This window comes from Oncorhynchus nerka, linkage group LG18, assembly GCF_034236695.1.
Source record: "Oncorhynchus nerka isolate Pitt River linkage group LG18, Oner_Uvic_2.0, whole genome shotgun sequence".
NCBI lineage: Eukaryota > Metazoa > Chordata > Actinopteri > Salmoniformes > Salmonidae > Oncorhynchus > Oncorhynchus nerka.
Window position 1 is genome coordinate 47,690,338 of NC_088413.1, and position 8,273 is coordinate 47,698,610.

The window sequence follows — 8,273 nt, forward strand, 5'->3', positions numbered from 1 at the left end:
TACAAGATAAGAGTGATAATTAGACGATTAGTATAATCCCTTTAATATAATATAATGTCATTCTTACTCGTGAAGCACAGTGTGTAAATCAAACGATAGCGTAAGAAAGGGTGATGTGACGGTACATAGCCTACTTTGAACACTAGATGGCACTCTAATCCTTCCAAATGACTGTAACAGATTGAGTACGTTAGGTATTGGTTAAGAATACTTTTGTTCCTCAACATTTCTTCGCAATCCAGTTTGGATCCATTTCATTTCACAGTGACTCAATGAGGCTTAACTTTTGGAAAAACCTTTGCAGTAATAATATACTGTAAATCATGCCAGTGTGGCTATTATCATCGCCATCTCTACCATGCTCTTCGATTCATACTTATACAAATGACAGTATCTTGTGTCATGACTCCCAAATAATGAGTTTTAAACCCAGTGGTAATTAAGTGGTAATGAGTTTAAACCCATTTTGATGAAATTTGGTTATACCTTAGTTAGGTCTGAAGAGTCTGCTCTTCAACCAATGTGTACTTCAATACATGGTATTGTTGCCATTTCAGACACAGACATATCCAAGAACTAACTCACCAAGAAAAGCAGCACAATGGCCCTTAAATATGGATTGTCTTGTCGGTACCATACTCGGAGCATAGTTATTTCTGTGGGATGGCATGCCTCCTCTGAAAGAGCCCGTGTCTGCTTAGTGCTTAACCCCAGCACTAGAACAAAACACACTGCATTCCAAGATATAGATCTCATCTAAACACAAATCGTTTACACATTATTGACATTTCCTGCTCTGTCTTGAAGAGTTATGGGGAAAACAACATGTTTGTTTAGCGCTGCTTTATTTTCCCTTTAGCCACAGGCTGCACAAATTTTGACCAGGGCCCCTCTATAGAGAATAGCGTGCCATTTGGAACGCAGGCCATGTCTGAACAGGAAAGGCCCCTAACAAGCCCTGTCTAATTGTTTGGTTTAGATCTTTCTCTTCCATCTACCGAAGAAGACTCTAAACAAAAACAATCTCTTCATTTCCATTCTCCTGCCCACAGCTGTCCCATGATAAGCATCAGGTCTATGAGAGGTAGAACGAGAGAGAGAGAGAGAGAGAGTGTGTGTGTGTGCGTGCATGCGTCATTTCATGTGTGTATGTGTCCAGGCAGGGTCTGCAGCACACCACACAGGCTGAGGAGCTTGGCTGGCCATTTTGACAGCACAAAAAGCTCCTTGTATACATATAGCCCCGACTCCTGTAAATACAGCTAACGTTCTTTCTCTCTCTGCTGGCTGCAGGCCGCGCCCTGGAATTCCACTTTGTTTTACTTGGAGGTTATTCAAGGGAGTCATGTATCCCTGCAGTCTGAGTCCCACTGCAGTCTCAGTCTATCCAGCCAGGCAGCAGGAAGAGCATCCTGACCCCTCAGAGTGGCTCAAAGCCAGAACATTTCACATGGTTTGGGGAATTTAACTCTTAGCAATGCTACACTGCTGCACTCCTATCAATAAGCTGACGCAGACTTTTTTGCTTTCTCTCCCAATTTATGCTGTGACATTGTAGTAGGAAAGATCTTTACACAAATGATTGAGATTGGGGAAAGGGTAGCAGCAATGCAGTACCTAAATCAGAATTGCCTGCTACTGACGATTCTTCTGCTGGACATTACATGTTGCATCAGGATCAGGGCTGAGGGGTTAAACTAACTGCAAGTTGAATGTAATACTTGGCTACTCTGCTTCCCTGTCAGTAGAACTATGACTAATGACAAAAGCAGAGCTTTGGTTCTTCCATCGAGGAGGCGAAGGGGGAACCCACAAGATAAAGTGAACGAGCATTGTAGCTGCAGACCTAAGATGAACAAATACCAAGGTCGAATGGTACATTCATCAAATACATTAATTTAGCCTTTCGTGGGCCAGAACTCACAGTGCATTATTCATTTGCTTAGCATCTAACCTAAAACCAGAAGGACTCTCCATTGCTTACAGTAGCTATAATTTTGCCCAGTCTGCAAGTTACTTAATCATATAAGCAGCTGTAATAGGCCAGAACAGTCAAAGTAGCCTGCTCATTCTGGACCTAGCGTTGCAATTACAGCAAGCCTCATCAGAATACAGGCAGATGTCATGAATCTTATTGCCATTGCGTTCAATGTTTCTCCACTTAGCCCCAGAGTTAATGAGTGTCACGTCAAGTGCATTTAGTGCCGCAGTAGACTCAATTATACACGTTTTGCCCTCTATACTAATGTAAAAGCCTGGCTTGCTACTTGGACTTGGGGGCGTACAGAATTGCTGTAGACTGTAGAAACAGGGAGTAATCTCTTTGGCAAGATAGAGTAGAGTACAATGTGAATGGGCAGTGAAGATCCCCTCTGTTTCCACGACAACTGTAGAGACATAGTGACAAACTACTCAGGCCTCTATAGAGCCATAGTGAACCGTAAAGTGGAATGTCAGCACAATCATGTGCTAGCTAACATATCCTGAGTTTACCCCTTTGGAGACTGAATTATTTAGTCGTTCATTATGAGTGTGTTTCCCCAAGGAGTCTTGCCATGGATCTTTGAAACATATGGCAGGACCATCCAAGGTCAGGTATGTGGCTGTGTATCACTACTCAATGTTATGTTTAGCGTATTATGTTGCATTGCACCTGACAACTGTACATTACATTTGTATGGACTGGAGATATTAGCATTTGAATGAAAATATAACTATTCTTAATTTTCTTGTTCTTGTTCTGAATGAGTGAATGAATGAAAATATAATTATTGCATTGTTTACAAAGGGGACTCATTTGAAAGGCATTAGTATGTTCAGAGGATCTCAAACTGAAAGACTTGGTAAGAATAGATCTGCCACGAGATGAGTCGAGTGGAACAACATTGTAGTTGGTTGGTTTCCATGAGACAGGACATTCATTTAACAGATGTGATCTATTGCACATTAATACAGCCAACTGCTGACATCAAAGGAAATCTAATGTTCCCACCTTTTCACCACTTGTGCGCTGCTTTTAACTCAACCCTTTTGAGGCAGATCTATTCTCACCAAGTCTTGGTTACATGGAAATAAAACCTGTCTTTCCCTTCTGAAAAATATTAAAGTTGGAAACCTTAATTGAAACAATAACAAAGGGCCTGTGTTTTGGTAAAAAGCTGAAGGATGGGCCTGGAGAAATGCGACTACTCTAAAAATCAAAGCCAGACCTACAGTACCAGTCAAAAGTTTGGACACACCTACTCATTCAAGGATTTCTCTTTATTTTTTACTGTTTTCTACATTGTAGAATAATAGTGAAGACATCACAATTATGAAATAACACATATGGAATCATGTAGTAACCAAAAAAGTGTTCAAATCAAAATATATTTTATATTTGATATTCTTCAAAGTAGCCACACTTTGCCTTGATGACAGCTTTGCACACTCTTGGCATTCTCTCAACCAGCTTCACAAGGTAGTCACCTGGAATGCATTTCAATGAACATGTGTGCCTTGTTAAAAGTTTAATTTGTGGAATTACTTTCCTTATTATTGCATTTGAGCCAATCAGTTGTGTTGTGAGCGGTGGTAAACAGAAGATAGCCCTATTTGGTAAAAGACCAAGTCCATATTATGCAAAGAACAGCTCAAATAAGCAAAGAGAAACGACAGTCCATCATTACTTTTAGACATGAAGGTCAGTCAATCCGGAACATTTCAAGTACTTTGAAAGTTTCTTAAATTGCAGTCGGAAAAACCATCAAGCGTTATGATGAAACTGGCTCTCATGAGGAACGCCAGTGGAAAGGAAGACCCAGAGTTACCTCTGCTGCAGAGGATAAGTTCATTAGCGTTAACTACACCTCAGAAATTACAGCCCAAATAAATGCTTCACAGAGTTCAAGAAACAGACACATCTCAACATCAACTGTCCAGAGGAGACTGCGTGAATCAGGCCTTCATGGTTGAATTGTTGCAAAGAAACCACTACTAAAGGACACCCATAAAAAAAGAGATTGCCAAGAAACACAGGCAATGGACATTAGACCAGTGGAAATCTGTCCTTTGGTCTGATAAGTCCAAATTTGAGATTTTTGGTTCCTACCGCCGTGTCTTTGTGACACGCAGAGTAGGTGAACAAATTATCTCTGTATGCGTGGTTCCCACCGTGAAGCATAGAGGAGGAGGTGTGATGGTGCTTTTTTAAAATTCTTTATTTTTACCTTTATTTAACTAGGCAAGTCAGTTAAGAACAAATTCTTATTTTCAATGACAGCCTAGGAACAGTGGGTTAACTGATTATTCAGGGGCAGAATGACAGATTTGTACCTTGTCAGCTCAGGGGTTTGAACTTGCAACCTTCCGGTTACTAGTCCAACACTCTAACCACTAGGCTACCCTGCCGCCCCATGCTAGTGACACTGTCTGTGATTTATTTAGAATTCAAGGCACACTTAACCAGCATAGCTACTACAGCATTCTGCAATACGCCATCCCATCTGGTTTGCGCTTAGTGGAACTATCATTTGTTTTTCAACAGGACAATGACCCAACACATGTCCAGGCTGTGTGAGGGCTATTTGACCAAGAAGGAGAGTGATGGAGTGCTGCATCAGGTGACCTGGCCAGCACAATCACCCCGACCTCAACCCAATTGAGATGGTTTGGGATGAATTGGACTGCAGAGTGAAGGAAAAGCAGCCAACAAGTGCTCAGCATATGTGGGAACTACTTCAAGAATAGCATTCCATGTGAAGCTGGTTGAGAGAATGCCAAGAGAGTGCTAAGCTGCCATCAAGGTAAAGGGTGGCTACTTTGAAGAATTTTGAATCTAAAAAATATGTTGATTTATTTAACACTTTATTGGTTACTACATGATATGTGTTATTTCATAGTTTTGATAGTAAAAATAAAGAAAAACCCTTGAATGAGTAGGTGTGTCCAAACTTTTGACTGGTACAGAATGTAATTCAAGGACTGACGACATAAAACGTTTTAACCATGTTTTGAGTCTATATAGTGTTTGTTTGCATTTACTTTGTTTACAAACATTGGAGTCTAACAAGGTTATCAAATCAAATGTATTCATATAGCCCTTCTTACATCAGCTGATATCTCAAAGTGCTGTACAGAAACCCAGCCTAAAACCCCAAACAGCAAGCAATGCATGTGTAGAAGCACGGTGTAGAAGCAGTTATATTTTGGGTTGAACTAAGCTCATGAGGCATTTAAGTTATATTTTTCAATTAATCAATGAGCGCATTCTGAAAGTATACAGACCTCTGAACTTTGTTACGTTACAACCTTATTCTAAAATGGATTAAATAATTGTTTTCCCTCATTAATCTAGACACAGCACCCCATAATGACAAAGGGAAAACAGGTTTTTAGAATTTTCAGGCCTTTATGATCGAGTGGCCTGACCGAAGCCACTTTACAAGGCACATGACAGCCCGCTTGGAGTTTGCCAAAAGGCACCTAAAGGACTCTCAGACCAAGAGAAACGAGATTCTCTGATCTGATAAAACCAAGATTGAACTCTTTGGCCTGAATGCCAAGCGTCACGTATGGAGGAAACCTGGCACCATCCCTACGACGAAGCATGGTGGTGTTAGCATCATGCTGTGGGGATGTTTTTTAGCGGAAGGGACTGGGAGACTAGTCAGGATCGAGGGAAGGATGAACGGAGCTAAGTACAAAGAGATCCTTGATAAAAACCTGCTCTAGAACGCTCAGGACCTCAGACTGGGGTGAAGGTTCACCTTCCAACTGGACAATATCTCACTGTATCTCACTGATCATCCCTAAAGCCAACACCTCATTTGGCCGCCTTTCGTTCCAGTTCTCTGCTGCCTGTGACTGGAACGAATTGCAAAAATCGCTGAAGTTTGAGACTTTTATCTCTCTCACCAACTTCAAACATCTGCTATCTGAGCAGCTAACCGATCGACTGCAGCTGTACATAGTCTATCGGTAAATAGCCTACCCATTTTTACCTACCTCATCCCCATACTGTTTTTATTTATTTACTTTTCTGCTCTTTTGCACACCAATATCTCTACCTGTACATGACCATCTGATCATTTATCACTCCAGTGTTAATCTGCAAAATTGTAATTATTCGCCTACCTCATGCCTTTTGCACACAATGTATATAGACTCCCTTTTTTTTCTACTGTGTTATTGACTTGTTAATTGTTTACTCCATGTGTAACTCTGTGTTGTCTGTTCACACTGCTATGCTTTATCTTGGCCAGGTCGCAGTTGCAAATGAGAACTTGTTCTCAACTAGCCTACCTGGTTAAATAAAGGTGAAATAAAAAAAAAAAAAATTTAAAAAACAATGACCCTAAGCACACAGCCAAGACAATGCAGGAATGGCTTCGGGACAAGTCTCTGAATGCCCTTAAGTGGCCCAGCCAGAGCCCGGACTTGAACCCGTTTAAACATCTCTGGAGAGACCTGAAAATAGCTGTGCAGCGACTCACCCTATAGAACCTGACAGAGCTTGAGAGGATCTGTAGAGAAGAATGGGAGAAACTCCTCAAATACAGGTGTGCCAAGCTTGAAGCGCCATACCCAAGAAGACTCGAGGCTGTGATCGCTACCAAGGGTGTTTCAACAAAGTACAGAGTAAAGGTTCTGAATACTTATGTAAATGTAATATTTCAATTTTTTTATACATTTGCAAAAAAAAACATTTTCTTTTTTGCTTTTTCGTTATGGAGTATTGTGTGTAGATTGAGGGGAAAAAATAATTTAATCAATTTCAGAATAAGACTAGGGGTCTGAGTCAAGGGATCTTAGTACTTTCCGAATGCATTGTATATCATTAATTTATAAGTTGAAAAATGGATGTAGCAACTAAGGATTCTAGCTTTACTATGAAGGGAAAATAATAGTTTGAGTCGATGGGCTTTTTGGAGGTGCACATGTTAGTATCTGTGTATTCCAGTCAGCATATCATGACATCCGTTATATATACTACAAAACAGTCATGGGTTTACTGTGTTTAAAACCTATAACAAACAGCTCCGTTTGCACAAGAATTGAATGGCAAAACTACCACGGCAATCACTTGGTGATGAGCTTTGCTACTCTCCATATGAAAGGACCATATTAACGCATTGCCACACAAGCACACAGAAAACAAGCTGTCGGGCTAAAACAATGGGGACAATAATTAAAAAGGGCCGGGATTAAGCCTATCTGGACCCAGCTCAAACATTAATTTAATAGTAAAAGCCCAGAACCTTACTAACAACAACAACTGAGCACTTACGATTTAATTACAACCATCTTAACCTTATATGGCGGGGACGGGAGGCAGGGGTGTATCAACGCTATGCTAGAATCTAGATGGGGGGAGGGGGTCGCCGCAAATATGATGTCATATTTTTGGTTTCACTCCTGCTGGAGCTTTCACATCAGTGCTCACCAGTGCAAGACGTTAGCCGAGGGAGGCACATTAAAACCAACTTATGGCTGAGAAAGAAACTCATTGAGGAAGTGTGTGTGTGTGCATGCGTGCGAGTGAGAAAAAGAGACTGCGAAGAGAGAGAGATAGAGAGAGGCCCAGGCAGCAGCAGCAGATCCCTTGGCAGATAACCGGACAGGCTGACTCACGTCAGGGCATCTGATTGGAGTGTCACTCAGGAGGGCAGGCAGCTCTGAGATTGGCCCATTGTGTGCCTTTCACATGGAAAACACTGAGTGAGTGGAGCTACCACTGAATCATGGACATATCAGTGGGAATGTGACTTTGGGAGGTCATCTGTTCGACAGAAGAATTATGTATTTGATATATTAGAATAAGGCATTTGTGGTTGCACTGGTTATTATATTTTCCTAATCATAATGGTTTTGTATTCATCATCATGATTTTCGGTGTATTTTGTTTGATTATCTAAGCAGATACATCTCTCATCTAACAGGATATGTCTTTATTATGTAATGTTGCTCCTGCTTAATGAATCCTATCACAACAGTCCTCACACGTTGTGCACTGAGGCAGACTTTATTGTTTCACAAAAGGAGCCAACAACAGTATTCTATGGCAGAGAGTTTCACTTTTTCTCAACCTTCAGTTGCCATATCCACTTCACGATGTGGCCTTTGGAGTGTCTCAGTTCCTTTCTATCATTGTATTTGAGCTCTGAGCATTAGCACAAATGATTGAGTAAAAAAATACGTGTCACGTCAACCAGGATTCCCGGCCGTAAAAAAAAACAAAAAACTATTGTCTTTGGAAATCACGTTTCGATTGAATGAGGCCTGTCCCAGAAATT